At 33.2% G+C, this 19,018-nt stretch overlaps 1 non-coding gene and 1 pseudogene across 2 annotated transcripts; both read left to right on the forward strand.

Annotated features, from left to right (window-relative positions):
* The first annotated feature begins 2,201 nt into the window (after positions 1-2,201).
* On the forward strand, positions 2,202-18,684 carry LOC143621854 (putative methyltransferase PMT26; annotated as a pseudogene). The gene is made up of 10 exons (XR_013151609.1): positions 2,202-2,221; positions 2,391-2,538; positions 13,584-13,974; positions 14,060-14,209; positions 14,954-15,224; positions 15,305-15,415; positions 15,519-15,653; positions 16,616-16,888; positions 17,416-17,610; positions 18,317-18,684. The product of XR_013151609.1 is annotated as a putative methyltransferase PMT26 (transcript).
* Positions 12,141-12,259, forward strand: LOC143621941 (U5 spliceosomal RNA). Its single transcript, XR_013151617.1, has one exon. It is a non-coding gene; the product is annotated as a U5 spliceosomal RNA (small nuclear RNA).
* Positions 18,685-19,018: the final 334 nt, after the last annotated feature.

Below are 19,018 nucleotides of genomic sequence, written 5' to 3' on the forward strand. Positions count from 1 at the left end.
TTTCTTACAATAAATAAAATTAAAATCCAAATATATATATATATTAAAAACGAATAATGTAAAACAACCCCCGTACTACGGGGGATAAAATCTAGTACTAAATAAAATAATAATAGATTGATATTTTCATTTTCCATTTAGTCACGCTCTGTAATGGTTAATAATAGCATCTTTAATTTTACTTAATTATGGGTTATGCTAAATATACCTCCTCCTCTACTTGTCATATCATATCCCCTGTATTTTTAGTTATTTTAACAATTTTATTTGATACTAGTTTAAGATCCGTGTATTACACGAGGAATTAATGAAAATTACAATATTTAAACGTTAAACAAACTACAATCAATAACACAATTATCATATATTGTTAATACAACTACAACTTTCATTGAAATTATAGGAATTAGAAAGAAAAACATTATGCAATGAGTTTACAAATAAGAAAAAATTTCCTTGTACACTACATTTGTAGTTGTATTGGTCAGATTACCTTTTTTATCAAGAATCAGAATCTTGAGCCCAAACCTGCTTGTAACTCTTGACAAGGCGACGTATAGCTGTCCATGTGAGAACACGGGTTCTCTCAAGTACAAACCAACCCTAGATAATGATTGACCTTAGCTTTTGTATATTATAAATAGGTAATTTGTAAATTTTGAAAGTAAAATAATTATGGTAATTGTAGATAATTTGGGAATTTGCAATTCAAAATTTGAAATAAAATATATGAATTTTGAGTAAAATTACTTATAAATTACGGTTTATTGAGGTAAGAATTATAGAAACTTTTGAATATTAATTATTAAGATTACCGTAAATAGATCAAATTTTATGGAATGAGAAAAACAAAATCAGAAGATTTTGCTCATTTTAAAAATGATTTCAGTTTTCATTTTAAAAACAAAATGAGTTAGAAATAAATAATTTGAAAATTTTGAGAATCTCTTAATAGTAGGAGTAGGTAACTACCTATTTAACCATTTTGAAATTCAAATAGTAGTTATTGATTTATTTAAAAAAGGTAATATTTTTGATTTTGTTATATGATTTTGTTGAACAGGGTGTTTTTTATATGATATTTGTTGGTGTTTTCGGATAAAAAAAAAGTTTGTAAAAACGTTTGCTACTACTAAAAAATACTATTGTAGTTCTCGAAGTGCGTGCCGACGTTCTAAAACGGTGATTAAATAATTTAGTTAAATGTTTTTATATGTTGACAAAAAAAAAAGTGCAGCAACTAAAACGGTGATTAAATAATTTAGTTAAATGTTTTTATATGTTGACAAAAAAAAAGTGCAGCAACTAACCGCAAGGCCTACAGAAACACTTAGCATAGAGATATTGTTAACGCCCGCTCTCAACTTAACATTTTGACTAAACGTTAATTTCGGGTTTTTTAGTGATCCCCTGTTCCTGTAATATGACCAAACAAGACGTGACAATTTCAACGCAAACCCGTCTTGACCCATCACCCGACCCGACGGGCCAGCCCGTTTAGCCCATCTGGTTTAAGGTTAATTCTAATCAAAAGTGAGATTTACCTGCGAGTTGGTTGTTGATAAAGACATGCAGAGCGTGCCCTGCTGACATAACTGTCAGTACGGGAAGCTATCCGTTTGTCAAAAACTGTTCATTTGACGATATATCTATTCTGTAAAATCAAATAAATACAAAACAGTTAAACATTTATAATAATAATAATAATAACAACAACAACAATCACAAATCATTAATACTCACTCTGTAAGGTACCACAAGTAATCGGAAGCATCTCTAGTTACATTTAACTGCTCGTACAACCCCGACATTGCAAACCTATCACCGCCATCAGAAGACGGAGCTTCTTCATCATACGATTGCCATTAAAAGTTGCAATGGTTGTCATCTTTTTTTGTGTGCTTGGAGCTTTAACCTACAAATTAAGCAGCCCAATATCATGACAGTTTTAGTGTTTTGAAAGTTGATATTATGCAATTTAAAAGGGTAGAAGGGTAATTTTCTTACCTTTGCAGTGTTGAAAACTTCATCTTTGCCGTCATGAAGAATGGTAATAGACCAAGGAGGAAGGTCACGAAAAATGCTAATAGCACCTTTCTGCATATTACCATAATATGCTAAACAAGCTCACGATAAATATAAAATATTTAAAAAGATAATAACATTATTTCGTTCTCACCTGGCTAGCAACTACATACAAAATGGCAATTATGCAAGGCAGGCAACAACAAAGAGCAATTCCAATTAAACATGCCAAAACAACAAAGAAGATTGCAAATAACACATCAAATTCCAATTAACCAGTTCTATTCAACATATACCAACAACTTTATCAAATATTTTACATTCCATAATTTTAATTACATAGTTAAAGAGTATACCTTTAACAGAGAGTGTCAACTACGGAAGAGAGGAGTAAGTGGCGACGGTGATGGCGCGTACAAAATAGGTGGCTACGGAAGAGAGGCGGAGACGGCGGTGGCGATGAAGGAGGCGACGGCGGTGGCGATGAAGGAGGATACGGCGGTGGCGATGGCTGTGACATTCGTCAATTTCGGGTCTTGTTTGTATTCGTTTTTGTATTTGTTTATTATGTAAACCGACCCGATTTGTAAACCGAAGCTTATGTTATAATCAAAATGATGGATTTATGTTACAATATTGTTTCACACTTGTTGGGTCTTGAAAACATCCTATTTTTATTTTTATTTATTTATTTATTAATTATTTATTTATTTATTTATTTTGTTGTTTTGTGTTTTTGTCTTGATCCATTTTGCATGAAAACTCTTGTGTCTCACACCCATATTTGACCACCAACATTACCCTATATATACACCACATTTCCTCTTCATTTTCCCTTGCTACAACTCCAAAAAAAAAAAAAAACTCTCTCAAACATCAAAAATTCAAGGTTATCTTCTTAAGTGTTCTTGAAAGATTTTGGTCTTTCATCTTAATTAGTTTATGTAGCCTTATTAATACTTGTTTATGGTTGTGCAACATATATATAATATACACCCGCTTAACGTGCGTTGTTAGTTCTAAAACAATGGAACTGCATACTTGGTTAAGTCTTATTAAATTTTATTGAGTTATCTCATAACATTCAATATTTTGGAAAGTTGACTTTGGGTTTGACCAATTATCAAGACCCGAACCGACAACCCGAACACTCGATAAAAAAAAACCCGTTTTAGTATTTTTATTCCAAAGGGATTTGCATTCTTGCATTTTACCCACCTTATTACTTAACATAGGTTGAGTAAATATTAAGGTTAGATACTTTAACCCGGTTTCGAGCAAACTTACATTTTTAAAGGGTTATTATTATAAATTCTTAAATAGTCACATTTTAAACCTTGAACTTTAATTATTTACATTTCTCAACATTTATTTTGTTTAAAGACCTTCAAGACAACCTTTCTAAATTCAAGACTTCTTTTCTTTTTAGGCATTGTGCGTTAAACTCGTCGATCCGACAAATCTCCAAATTATCATCTTTCAAGTTTACCACTTGAAGGTGAGTACTTCATACCCCATTTTCCATCTTTTATTTTGGGGGTGACATTTCATACTTATTCAACAAAATGCTTTATATTTGAATCTTAAACCACAAACGTAGTTGTATACTTTACCTAAATAATTGCTCGATTTGGTGTTCTATGCTTATATGCCTATGTGTTTATCGCTTTTGGTTGGTGGAACTATAAAATTCTAGACTATTTGGCATCCCCTTATAGCAAGGTGTCGTTAACGTAATGCAATTAACGATAACTATAAAATCCTAGACTATTTGGCATCCCCTTATAGCTAGGTGTCGCTAATGTGTTTAGCGATATCTATTTATCCAAATTACCACTTTTATTTATCGTTTCGTATGCAAGTTTTGTGGCTATCTTTATTATATACTAATATGATTAAACTTATGAATTGCTCACCGACCTTTGTGTTGACAAACTTTATTTTATGAAATGTTGCAGGTTTGCATCTTGGTTGATTTATGATTGTGAAGAAAACGACATCAAAGACCTTAGGATATTAGTAAAAATGAACAATATCAATTTGCCATATTTTGTGATATCTTGTTTATGGTTATTTTATGGATAATTGTTATGTGACATTTTCGATGTTGTGAAATGAAATGAGTTTATTAAATACTGTCACTTTAATTAGTGTCATGTGCTTATGGACAATCGTTACACCTCGGCATGTTCCGCCGCCTTTGGTCGGGGTGTGACAATGGCGTAGGTGCTAGCGGTGCTAGTGGAACAGAGGAATGGCGATTGCGATCGCAATGGCGTAGGTGATGGCGGGAGAGACGAACTGGAATTAGGGTTGAAAACAAAAAAAGAATGAAAAAATTGGATCTGGTTATTTCTATTAGTGCGGGTTGTATTGGAACGGGTTGAACCGAACGAAATACTATTTTATGAAAATGTGTTAAAGTTGGTGAGAGTGGCTAAGAAGATAACAAGTGGCATCACCTAGTACTTATTTATTAGAATAGATAGATTACTCTCTCCAACATATTTTTCATATTGTAGTTATAGTTTTCTTTAAAATATTAAATAAAAAATACAAAGTTTTTATTTTTATTTAAAAAATAATAGAAAATCTTAAAATAATAATAAAAATTTAAAAATAATTTTTTTGAAAATTTAAAAATCATTTAAACTATATTTCTCTAATTAGTTTCTTCATTTTTGTATCATCATTATCATCATCATCATCATCGTACTCAGTATATCCCACCAATAGCAAAGCTATGGTAGGGTCTGAGGAATGTAAGATGTAGACGGTCTTACCTCTACTCCATAGGAATAGAGAGGCTGTTTCCCGTGAAACCCCCGGCTTGATAGTGGTTTTGCATCGAGCCTTGGACATATGGCACGTAACACTCAATCATCAGGACCCCAGCCGATTGGTGCATGTACCCTTGTCTTTCGGCTATCAACGCCACCACATGATGCCTGATTAACCTTCCGCTACTTTTAACACTATTTTCACGAAATTAGTAAAATAACGTCAAAATTAATGCAATTTCACTTTTGTCCACCCAAAGGCCCACACACATATACATTATAATTATATGCGCGCATCGCAAACAGGTTGCATTAAGCCTTGGACATATATACATTATATGCGCGCACCCAAGGGCCCACACATTTAAATTATATTTCTCTATTTAGTTTCTTCATTTTTTTTATAATATATTTAAAGAATAATAGTATAAGGTCTTTATAAAAACGATACAAAAAGTATTGTATATTTTTTCGTAGCATACGCCCTTCCCCCACACCAAAAAAAAAAATCAAAACAATATAATTTTTTTTCCGTTAGGTTCGTGTGCATGAGATTAATGGCATCTAAGAACATAATCAAACTTGTTAATCAAGTCATATATTATTTAATCTTTTTTTTTACTTTTTAAAAACTAATAGAACTTTTTTTAATGCAATTTATCTCTATAGTCATTTAAAAAAAAACACTTTATAAAAAAGTTTAGAGAAAAAGATACGGTGTAAAGCAAAAAAGAAAACATTTTGGTTGTTTTAAAATAATTATAAAAATGTTTTATAGTATATATGAAAAAAATCCTTTCTTTATAAAAATAAGAAAAAAGCTAACGATTGTAACTTATAACAAAATAGCAAAAGCTAGAAAAAAAGGTTTAAATCGTATTAGTACGATATTTAAAGGAGGGGTATAATACTTATTTTTAAAACTTCGAACACATAATAATTTAATAAAATGATTGTTAAATTTTCTCATGGGAAACTCACATCAGAACAAAAAGGTTCACTTATGTGGGATCCAAGCCTAAAAAACGTGTGTGGGATCCGAACACACATGGAGTATGCTAGTCTCACAAGCAGCCTGAATAATTGCTGACAAGACCCCACGCTTCCCAAGCTGTTCATCAAGATTCCAATACCCGTTTGTCCTCTCTCCAAGACAGCTTGTCCTATATGTGGACTTGACGAGCCTGATTGTCATTCGAGCAAGCTCCAAAGAGGCGTGTACTTGCCTACCACCCAGTTTACATTCTAGATCATACATAATGTTATCTAGATTAATTTGATTAAATTTTACAATACCATATATCTAAAACACTTCAATTTCTTTTTTCTTTTTCCAAACCACCTATTGCTACTTATGTTTCCCTAGTAAACCTTTTCATCCCATGCAAAATGACGTACAACATGCCCTTCTTCCAACTTGAAAATTAAATATTGTATTTATTTTATCTTTGATCCATGAATCTTTAACACTTGTTCATGAGATTAAGTGTTATAGTGATGTGATGGGGGCACTATCTGCCACATCACCACCAATTTTACCTAGCATATTACCCCATCAAAAGGGCGTTAAATACAAATTCAACCAATTAAAAATTTACAATACCCCACTTTTATTTTTATATATTATAAAAGATTAAATAATAATTGTGTTTTCAGTTAAACTATTGTGTGTTTTTGTGTTTTAAGTGAATGTGACACTGACGTGACAACACTTTTAATTAAGTAACCATGCTCTATAACACTTAGTCTAAGAAATGTTGCAAAGAACTCAAACCAATGGCAAACATTGCCAAGTGATGTACTCTGAAGACTAAATTTCAACCGCTTTCTTATAGACAACTTAAATTTGTAGCTTGTTAATTTTTATTGTTGGTTCTATATGCTCAAGGTTAATGTTACCAGTGGCATGTATTCTATACGGGTCACACCCGTCACTAAGCAACAAATCAAATACAAGTTTTTCATACGTTTTTTAATGTGATATTATAGCCAAGATCGTTCATGTTATTTTTAAGTAAAATAATGAACCTGAATAATAAACAAAATCATTGTTTTATGAATACACCATTTTAGTTGAGATTTAAAAAATGTATAAAAGATATTGACATATAAATGATATGCAAGTGAAGTGAAAAATGTGACTTATTAATTTATATTGTTAATTAAGTTTATTTATTAGCTTTTCTGCAATATATTAATGAGACATTAGTATATGTTTTATGAAATGATGAAAGACATAAAATCAAACAATGTCTACATAAAAATCCTGAATAATGTTTCATCAATAATAAAGTCAAATGGAAAGATAAGGTTCCCTGTCTTCATTCTCCAAAAAGGCAAAAAGCACACATATAAAGAAAATAAGTGTTACATGGGTCCAAATAAGTCGGCTAGACTTACCGTTTTTGACCAACGGAGGTGCTATTTATTTTTTTCCGAGGGGTTTTCATGACTCGAAACAGTAGTGTGAGGTAGACAACCTCATATCATGGCCTCATGGGTGAACATAGCAAGGACCTTGCCTTGTGGCTTACTAGGACTCTCAACTATGCAAATAAAGCAAACTGACTCTCAGAAAGTATATAGTGGAAATGTGCAACCACATTATGATAAGGGGCAAGCCGTCTCTAATTAAGGATTTAAATACCTCAGCCGAGTCCAAAATAAAAAGACTCGTAAGCCGTAATGAGCAACGAAATATATAAACTATTTTTTTAAATAAAAATTAACGTTATAACAATAAACATAGCAAAAATATAGTATTAAAACCAAAAACCATAATAGTCGACGGCTAACCGATGATTCTTGAAGTTCTCATAGCATTATTAACATCAGACTGTTTGATCACCTCTTCACAGTATATATTATCTAAAATTTCGTTCTCGATAGCTATAATAACCAATCCATTATGTCTTTCTTGGGACATTGTGGATCGTAAGTAAGATTTCAATAGCATCAATTTTGAATTTTTTTCTTTCCGCATATGTCACCGTTATTGGAATAGCCAACAATATTCTATATGCAATCCTTACATTTGGGAATTTTCTTGGGTCTTGTAGCATTCATAAAATTTTGGGCTAATTAAATATAACAACTTTAAAGTTGAGGCACCCAATTGTAATAATGCAAAGTTAAAGTTTAGGGTCTAATATGAAATTATGAAAATTTCGGATTAGACAGACGGTCTAAAAGATTAGATGGACCGTCTATGTATGACTTATCAACGAAGATATTTATTGCGCCGAACTGTTTCATCCGCTTACTACTTGGATGGACCCGTCTAACGTTTATCTTAGCTGGCAAGAATTGATTAGACGGACCTTCTAATCATCATATGGTATGTCTGACTTCTAAGTCAACAAAGAAATTAACACACAGGCCACAATATGTCACAAGCGAATTCATTATCTTCCAGAGACATGGTGCTATATAAGGGACTCTCATGAATGAGCATAAATGAACACACGTAAAACATACATAAATAAACATACAAACATAAATGAACATGTGTGCACAAACATAAATGAACAAAAATAAACATAAATGAACAAATATTAATAAACATAAACAAACATAAATGAACGAACGAAACATGTGTAAATATTTGTTTGTTTAATTAAATAAACACAAACTTTTTGTTTATGTCCGTTTATTTATTAAGTGAACGAACATAAACAAACTTCTTTTCGAATGATTCACGAACAGTTCACTAAACATCCGGTTTTTTTTTACATGCTTAAGTAAACTTGTTATACAGAACTACCCTAGATGACAACTTTTGGTCAAATTAAAACATGACTTTGTTTTCTGGGCGGGAAAGGTTGAATATAGAATTTATGTTGTTGAAATCATGTGTACTCTCTTCAACCACTTTGACCATTTTATCCTTTATTTCATTTGTTAAATCCTATAGTTTAACTCATTTGATGTGTTAAAGATTAAACACAACGTAATCCCATGTCTCAACCCAATAAGTTCAAGTGTAGTGGGCGATAAGCTGAAGGATTTTGGGGCGACAAGAGGGCTACAACACCGCCCCCTAGACGATACGTGGGCGATAAGTGTTTGGGGGGGGATAGATTTGTCGTCGGGATTGGGTTAAAAATAATAATTATTTTATTAAATGGACCAATGTAAGCCTTTGGGGGGGGGGGGGGAGGCGGGGGGGATTTTTGGGCTACAACATTACTACACCCCTAAAATAAAAATCGCTCATCTCCTGACGTGGCGTCACGTGTCAAAAATCGCCCTCATTTTGTAGCCCTCCACTACACATAGCCTAACCTAACATGTAAGGGCCCAATTCTAATAAGTCAAAATGGAGTCGGTCAATAGGATTATGGCCCACTCACCCTTTATATTTAGTACGGCTGTTCACAAGCCGAGCCGAACCAAGCGAAGGCTTGCTCGTTGCTTGGCTCATTTACAACCGAATCGAACAGCTGAAATTTGAACCGAGCGAAAATCGAATCGAGCATTTTTCGATCGAATATCGAGTGATATCGAGCATTATTTATTTTGTTTTTCACTCTAAAAATTTCAATACGAAATGGGTTTGAAGGCTGTAAATAATATATTTTGTAAACAAATTAGTAGTTTTTAGGCAAACGTGTAATATGTTGTAAATTTTTTTAAGAAAGAAGTTAGAAGTGAGATATAATGAACATGCAAACAAACTTCTAATATTCTAAAAACTTGAATCGAACTAATGAAACTATAAATTAACAATAAACAGTCGATCCATAATAGTTGGAATGACAACAGTCAATTAGGCTCAGATTCTGATAACTTTAGTGACTAAGATTAAACCTACTATACCTAAAAATATATTTAATTTCAAAACTAAAAGTTTTTCGGGTTGACCCGAAACTTATAAATCACCCAAGAACCAACCCGAATTACTTCGGTTTGGGTTCGGGTTAGTCTTTTCTCGGGTTTGGGTTTTTCGAGTTGGGCTAGTTCGGATACGGGTTTTTTCTGGTTGGGTTTCGAGTTTTGGGTAAAAGTGACAGCACTACTTGCTAGGTCTCAGCCATACTTATTCTTTTGTATAAGTTGATCGTATTAATTGTCAAGATGTGCAAATAGAATAATTAGAATCATGTGTGTTAAGAGTTAGCAATGTTTAATAATTTTACCCGTAAACGTGTAGAAAACAGTCACTAACAAGCATATTAAATAATTCATTTTACATTATTTACCTTTACCAAGTGCGATGATCAATTGAGACATTATATTACCATTATTCAAATTAGAGATAGCAAGGATGCAATACTTAATTCTTACGATTTGTATTAACTATTTAAAACGTTCAAATTTATGTCGTTCAAAAGATTTTGATGCAAATTACTGATGATGATTTAGTGTGATCAATATCATTTGAGTATACTTGGATTTACTTGAAGATCAAAAAAGAAATTAAAATAAACATTGATACGAGTTAAACACATAAGTCATTATTTTTTTCGATTCAGTTCAACTTATGATAAAAGATGGTGAAGTAATAAACACCCCTAGGTCCAGCTAAGAGGTCATACATGCTTGGTTCCCTCATGAAAGAGCGAATATGCTTCACGGTTACAATATTAAACAATAAAATACATGCCAAGATTTGGTGGCCTAACCAAGAAGGCAAGAATAAGTTTGGATGCTCTTTATTTTGCTAAAGATTTTTGAACCCATAACATATCATGAAGGTTTGCTAATCCATGAAGAAGACCATGAAAGAATCAATGCAATCAGAAATCAAGCAACACGATTTTATTATAGTGTTTTTACTCTTCCTCTTTTTTTCCTTAAAATGAAATATTATGATGATTTTGTTCTTATTGAGAATGCTCATCCAAGCGCCGAGGAAGGTTATTGTTTTTGCAGTGTCCGACTTCGTAGTTATCATTGAAGCAGATCTAGAGCCGTCACAGTTTTTTCATCCTTGAAAGCGAAGGCTTGACCAAACCTGCGAGGGAATTGCAACAAAGGTTTGTTGTTAATATATATATATATTTCTGTATATCTTCTTGTTTTGAATCCAGATGATAGATGGGATACATGGGTTTGTTATATAACAATTCTCTTGTACTTTTACATAACCGTTACAATCACTGCGAGATTAGAGACAATATTGCATGGTTTCACTACTTTATGATGTGATCAAGCTTTGTATTCACACAGCCTTACAAGATTTGTCGTTGGTAAATTTCTACAAATTCAAATAAATGTTAATCAGCTCCATGCATTACCAAACACGCGTTTTTGGTTTGGTCAAGGTTCAAAACGTAAACCAAATCAACTTCTTTAATAAAACTCGAGGCATATTGTTTTAGATTTGTATGAGAAACTAAACATGTATTCGACTCATTGTTTGGTTTGAGACTGATCCAGTTCAGTCATTGATAACTAGTGATGAGAGGACAGTGTCATCAACTAAATGATGATGGAATTTATATGTAGAAGTACTAGCAATTTGTGGGTATCCTGTCAATCCTCTTAATCTAAATCTAGGGGGCATTTTAGGTTGAAAATCATTCATGAAAGTGCGATCTGATAAAAAAAAATTAAAATCATTCACGAAAGTGCGATCATATAAAAAACTGAGCTAGATCGATCCATAAAAAAAACCGCCTTCCGTGCAAGTGCTTAATTAGGCTTTTGGTGAGATTTTCAGACACATGGTTCATTTATTATATTTGTAGTTTTGGAGGAGTAACAAAATATAATGTGAAAGGGTTACTATTCAAAACTTTAAATGGTTTTGTAACAAGAGGAAACTAAATTTGTTGAAGAAAATCCGTTTACACTATCGATTTTTTAAACCCTTTATGAAATTTACAGCTTAAAATCCACCTGGTAGGTTAGCCACCTAGTTCTTATAAACAAAGTTAGAAGATTTGTAGTTTTGTAATTTATTAAATCAAGCCAATCAAATATATACAGAAGCGAGATCTTAAGGCCAAGAGTGGGTTCATATGTAACGGACACATTTTTTCCCATAAAAGTCGTAAGATCAAACAACTAGTAAAGGCCTCTCCACATCATATACAAAAATGCAAATACTACTTAGTGTCGCCTACTGTTCTTTCAAACATCTCATGAAGCTGCATAACATAGAGCAAACATCACTCATCTTTACAATAACAACAGGCCTAAAAAATTTCCGAGCAACATGATTAAATTGATTAAATTGTTTTGAAAAGTTTTGGGACCAAAAATAAAGAGTGTGGGCTTAAAAACAGAGAAAAAGGATATGTGGAGTCCATCCCACATCTATTGTTTAGATAAAACATAGTAGTGGCAGTTCAATATTTAAAGCAAGCAGGTTGGGCCTTGAAAAGCACGCAGCCACGCAGTTACCACAAAGCGAACTATTTTTTCGCCTTTTACTAAAGAATATCGTGTGCTTGCTGCTCAAATGGCATACACTTATTTTTGGAGTGACTCTTCTTTCCTTGAAGGGCTCCAACCAAATAACAAATTCAAGTTTATTCTTCTTTATGATGTGTTTTAATTCAAAACAACGTGTTTTAAGCTTGTTTAATGTAAAGATTGTTTTAAGCTCACTATGGTTGATCCATTTTTGGGTTTGGTTTGGGTTCATAATTCACTATGTTCAATCCATAGTTTAACATCTCAATTAGGGCAGTGTTGGATATATTGGAATATGATGAAAAATTTAGAATGTTGTACTTGTACCACTGGTGAAGCATGAGGTATTGTGCGAAAAGAGCAGTATTTTTAAAGATGATGGGTATTTTTGGAACCTAGGTAAAAAGTCAAACAGAAGTCAAAGTCGGGTCAAGGGTCAATATTGGGTTATAGCCTTATAGGCATGGTTGTAAAAACCGCGCTTAAGCGCCGATTAATCTCTAGTTGGTACCCCACAGACTAGGTGTCGATTAATCGCTATTTATTCATAATCGATCAAAATTGAAAATTTTAAATATAAAATTTGGTTTGCATATATGCATATTTAAAAATTTACATATAAATTCCAATCTGATTAGTCTCTACTTCACAACCCGGCTAGCGCATAGCGAATTCTAGAACATTGCTTATATGTAAAGAGGTGTACATCAGGGCTCAGGCTGAGTATTGGCATTTATTTGGTTGGGCCTCTAATTGCTATTTTAAAAGTTGCACGTGGGCCAATTTATGTCCGACAACTATCAACTCTTTAAGCAAAAGGAAGTGTAGGCATTCTTAGACTTGGGTTGGGATAATCATTGGGCCAAGTTGTTACAAACTTATAATTGTCCTAGGCTTTTTTTATATTTATAATTTATAAATTAAATTAAAAATTATCCAGTGATTATTGTTTAAATTAATGAATCTTTACCTGTTACCTCAAGTTAAAGTTTTTTTATACCAATAAATTTATATTTATAAAACCGTATTAGTATCTAGCAATGGTTTTAAAGAATATTACCTTCAAATGTTGAAAAAAATAATTAACTTGATTTTGATCTAATAACCTGTTCTAAATTATTATTATTATTATTATTATTATTATTATTATTATTATTATTTTTATGCTTGAATAAATTTACTTATCGTTTCAATCTAGTCATTCTTTTATAGTTTCGACTTATTTATTGAGTTATGTGTTTACGCTTTTTCTAAATTTTTCGAGTTAACATGCATGCTTAGTTGAACGTTTTATACGTTCATCTTATGTTGAAAAATATCTTTTGTTCGGCTTAACAGTTGGGGCATAACTCACAAGCCTTAAAAACTAATTAATATAACCAACCTCCATCCAAATGTATGTCTGTGTAAGATTAGATCTGGTGGCGTATTCCCATTCCCATTCCCACGAATGAAAGCGAGAAGAATAACGAGTCGAATTCTGAATCGAATGAAACAGAAACAAAGGAAGAGAAGGTCAACAAAGATGAAGATACCAAAACAGATTTGCCGGGCGTTCTCAACTCAAGCAGCTGAGTCAGCAACTGAGAAGAAATCGCAAAACATTTACAATTGGAAGACATGTAACACGACAGCTGGCGCAGACTATATTCCTTGTTTGGACAATTTGGAAGCCATTAGACATCTACATGGTAGAAGCCATTATGAACACAGGGAAAGACATTGTCCAGACGAGTCACCAACATGTCTTGTTCCTCTTCCTGTTGGGTATAAAACACCCATTAAATGACCTAGAAGCCAAGAACAGGTAAATTATAATCATCTTAATAGTTTCAATATTCACTTGTTAATTGAATCTAGATTTTAAAATGTGTTTTATTATTTGTTTGCAGATATGGTATAGTAACGTCCCACACACAAAGCTTGCTGCAGTCAAAGGACATCAAAATTGGGTCAAAGTTGATGGGGAGTACCTTTCGTTTCCTGGTGGTGGTACTCAGTTTAAGAATGGAGCTCTTCACTATATAGATTACATCCAAGAAGTTAGTAATCATAACTATTTTTGATGAAGCCATTATGAATATTCATTAAAAACAAACTTTATGCACTAGGCCTGTAAATGAACCGAATGAACACGAAGGAGGCATGTTCATGTTTGTTCGTTTAACTTTAACATAACAAATGATTGAACACAGATGGGTTTTATTGTTCGTGTTCGTTCGTTAAGAAAATGAATATGTTCATATTCATTCGTTAATAGGCGGGACATGTTCGTGTTCGTTTGCTTAACTTTAACATAACACATGATCGAACACAGACAATTAAACAAACGGGTTTCTTGCTCGTGCTCGTTCATTAAGAAAATGGATATGCTCATATCACGAACGATTCGTGAACATAAATGAATGAACATAAACAAACATAACTATGGAACCACCAATTAAAGGTAAATGTGAACATCAATCATCTGAACCTAAAATGCTAATAAAAGTAGCTAAATTTTAGAGAATGATATTTAAATTTAAGTGAACATATAAAACAAAAGAACTAACACAAACGTGAACTAGCAAGCATAAACGAATTTTCACGAACATAAATAAACCAGGCATGCGTTCATGTTCATTCATTTAACTAAATAAACAAATCATTTCATTCATGTTCGCTTGTTTATTCAATAAACGAACATAAACCGTCTTTTCCCGTCAAATAGTTCATTGAATGTTCGGTTCGGTTCCAGGCCTATTAGGGGTCAAAAACAGTCACTAATTTGTAATCTTTAATTGCAGTCACATCCTAATATTGCATGGGGTAAGAGGACCCGGGTGATTTTGGATGTTGGATGTGGTGTTGCTAGTTTTGGGGGATATCTTTTTGAACGAGACGTGATTGCAATGTCATTTGCTCCAAAAGATGAGCACGAAGCTCAAGTGCAATTTGCACTTGAAAGGGGTATTCCCGCCATTTCAGCTGTTATGGGTACCCAAAGGCTTCCATTCCCAAGCAAAATCTTTGATGTTGTTCATTGTGCCCGTTGCAGAGTCCCCTGGCACATTGAAGGTGAATTACTATCAGATACTTGCACTCATGTTTTAATTTATTGATTAAAATGATACATGTATAAAAATTATGTTTTGCAGGTGGGAAACTTTTGTTGGAGCTTAATCGCGTGTTGCGACCTGGTGGTTATTTTGTATGGTCTGCTACTCCAGTTTACCAAAACAAGACTGAAGATGTAGAAATATGGGAAGGTATGAAGGGGGGAAACTGAAATTACTTTTGTGCCCTTTTATCTTTGTCATTTCATATATTAAGTATTTAGAATTTGTGAAACACTACCATCATTTTGTGCAGCTATGAAAAAACTAACAAAGGCAATGTGCTGGGAGTTGGTGGTGATAAACAATGATAAATTGAATCAGGTTGGTGCAGCAATATACAGAAAACCAACTAATAATGAATGCTATGAAAACATCCTGATGCAGTCTGGTAACAATAATCTCTCTAAACTTTGGCATATATATACATATTATATATAGTGGAGGGTTCAATACATGATCATAAATAATGTGAGAACTTCGAGAATCTATTTGGACCGTTCTCTAAACTTTAGCATATATATACGTATTATATATAGTGGAGGGTTCAATAAATGACCATGAATAATGTGAGAAGTGAGAACTGCGAGAATCCATTTGGACCGTTCATTTATTTGTGTTTTTATCTCAGATTCCCACATGACTATTAAAATACATTATGGCTATTTGAATGTACTTGAGTTGATATATGTATACTTGGTTTTAAAATGAGCGGTGCGCTCGGATGCGTTTTGATCCAGAAAGCCGATGTGTAATGCGGGATGCGCACACATCACGTATGCGAGGTGTTTGTTGTTCAAAAAAATTCTAAAAAATTGTTTATATTTAATATTTTAAGTTGTTAACTTTAAAACACTTAAAAAAATAAGAGATTAAGTTAATAATTTAAAAAAAAGAGAGATTAAGTAAATAAATTTAGATAAAAAAGCTGCAGTACTACCAAAGAAGTTTTTTATGTATAACCAAAAAACGTCTTTTAACTCTATGTATAAGGTACAAGTAATCTATGCATAAGGTACAAGTAATCTATCCAGGAACTCCCTTAAACTTAGAAATGTATGCACCAGGCCTCATTGCCCGCATCATAAAACCAAGAATGTATATGTGCAGATACAAAATACATATTATAAACATCTGCACACGTGTAGATTAACTATAATTCTCTTATTTACACTTGTACAAAACTTGTTATGAGGAAGAGAGAATAGGGAAATTAAGTCAAGATAATCATTTAAACTTTTACAGTTGTAACATTTTCATTTATTTATTATAATTGAATGATTAAGATTGGTTCTGGTATAAATATTATTGAATATGGGCCTAAACGTGACTTAAACCACAACTTGAATTCAGGAAAGTACAACTTGAAGCATGTATGCATAGAGTACCTGTTGATGAGTCTGCACGTGGATCAAAATGGTCCGAGACTTGGCCACAGAGGTTGGAGTCACCACCATACTGGTTAAAGGCTAGTGAAGTTGGAGTTTATGGAAAAGCAGCACCAGAAGATTTCACTTCTGATTATGAACACTGGAAACGCGTTGTTTCCAAGTCTTATCTGACCGGTTTAGGAATTGATTGGTCGTCTGTCAGAAATGTCATGGACATGCGGTCCATATATGGAGGGTAAGTAGATTCAGCTTACAAGACTTTTTTCACCAAAAGGGGAATGTTTTATTATTTTACCCAAAATGGCAACACAAATTTTCAGATATACTAAGGCGTTTAATATCTCAAATTAACTTTAGTAAAAATGAAGTACCTCGATAATAATTGACTTTTGAAAAGGTTATTTAAGTTCTTAGATTAGGCTTGTAAACAAACAGAGTATGTTACCTTCGTCGGTTTAACTTAAACCAAACAAATGATTGAACGCAAAAGTGAACGTGTTCGTGTTTGTTCATTACGAAAGTGAGCGTGTTCGTGTTCGTTTGTTAACAGTTTAAACGAACGGTTGATGAATGGTTCACTGAAGGTTCTGTCTGTTTACAGGCCTAACTTAGATGCATTGAAAATTCTTTGCGGGCCTGTTTGACCTGAACAGCCCGTTAACAAATATATAGATGGATTGTTATTTTTGCATCTAGGGAGTGGTTTCACATGTGAAATCTTTAGTCTGACATTTTCTTTTTTATTTTGGCAAATATGTGTAGATTTGCAGCTGCAATGAGGGATCGTAAGGTGTGGGTGATGAATGTGGTACCTCTTGATTCACCCGATACGCTTCCAATTATATACGAGCGTGGACTGTTTGGCATATATCATGATTGGTGTGAATCCTTCAGCACTTACCCACGATCGTATGATCTTCTTCACGCTGATCATCTTTTTTCAGATGTTAAGAAAAGGTAATGTTTTTGCGCTTCAATTGTATTTCTCAGCGTGATACGACATGAAAACAATTGGGTTTTGGGTTGCAGTATCTAATCCGCTTAATAAGCGGGTGTGTTCGTGTTGATCTGTTTAATCCCTTTAATCAAACAAGTCAACCCTTTGAAGTAAGCATGTTGACCCGTTTAACCCATTTATTACAACCTTGGAACCCGTTTAGTATATTTACAATTTGATTACAACCACCAACCCGTTTGACCATGTAGATAAAGGGTTAAACAGGTTGTGTTCAAGTTATACATGATTTTAATTGTGTTCGGGCTGACCCGTTTAACCCGCTTAATTAAATAAGTCAATCCACCCTTTGTAGCAAACCAATTGACCCTTTTAACCCGTTTATTACAACCCTCTAACCCGGTTAATACGCTTAAAACTTGATTACAAAGTTTACCACCCTGTTGGATTTGTTTAGATAAAGGTTTCAACAAGTCATGCCTGGGTTAAAGGATTTAAGTGGGTTCGGGTTAGGGTTGATGTTATTGACACTAATAAACGTATGGGTCGTGTTTGGGTCCTCAACTCGCCAACTCGTTTGACTTGTTTAGATAAACTGATAAAGGATTAAACAGTTTGTTGTGTTTGTGTTAAGGTTGATGCTTTTGACAAGAATAACTATATAGGTCGTGCTTCGATAACTAAAAGTTAGTTTTCTTTTTGTCACAGGTGTAAGTTACAAGGGTTAATGGCGGAAGTTGACAGAATATTAAGACCGGAAGGTAAACTAATCGTGCGGGATAACGTGGAGACGATTGCCGAGGTGGAAAACATGGCAAAATCTATGAACTGGAACATTAAACTGGCATACAACAAGGAGAAAGAAGGGTTGCTACGTGTAGAGAAGTCGTTTTGGCGTCCCACCGAGGTAGAAACTGTAACTTATGCCATTGAATAGAAATCTTGCCAACGAATGGTATATATTTTGTCATTTTGATTTATTAAGTTAATTAACTGAAACTGTAATTTGTTTAGCCACGTGTAATTGTTGTTTTGTAACGGTTTTGGACTTTCGTCGTGTTAGAATATTTTTATTAGTAAAACTATACACATCGTCATATTTAGCAATGAAATTGAGTTTATACGATTGCATCATTTCTTTTCTATCCTTAAATGAACTCAGGAACACAACGGTGTTCATATCAAAATGTGACTATGATTGTACAATGTGATCAAACTGGTACATGATTATTCCATGTAGACGGCTAGATAACATTGAACCTCGTTAAGGAATGTTTTGTAAATGTAACTCTTTTATTGAAGCATGTCTATTTTTAACCAAAATGTGTGAATCGTATAAAATGCATTATACATATAAAAAAGAAATTTTCAAATTAAGAGTGTGACATTGACTTTGATGAGTTCTTGTAG

This window comes from Bidens hawaiensis, unplaced genomic scaffold (genome assembly GCF_021521415.1).
Source record: "Bidens hawaiensis isolate Kalapana, Puna unplaced genomic scaffold, B.hawaiensis_p1.1 tig00002977_1, whole genome shotgun sequence".
Taxonomy (NCBI): Eukaryota; Viridiplantae; Streptophyta; class Magnoliopsida; order Asterales; family Asteraceae; genus Bidens; species Bidens hawaiensis.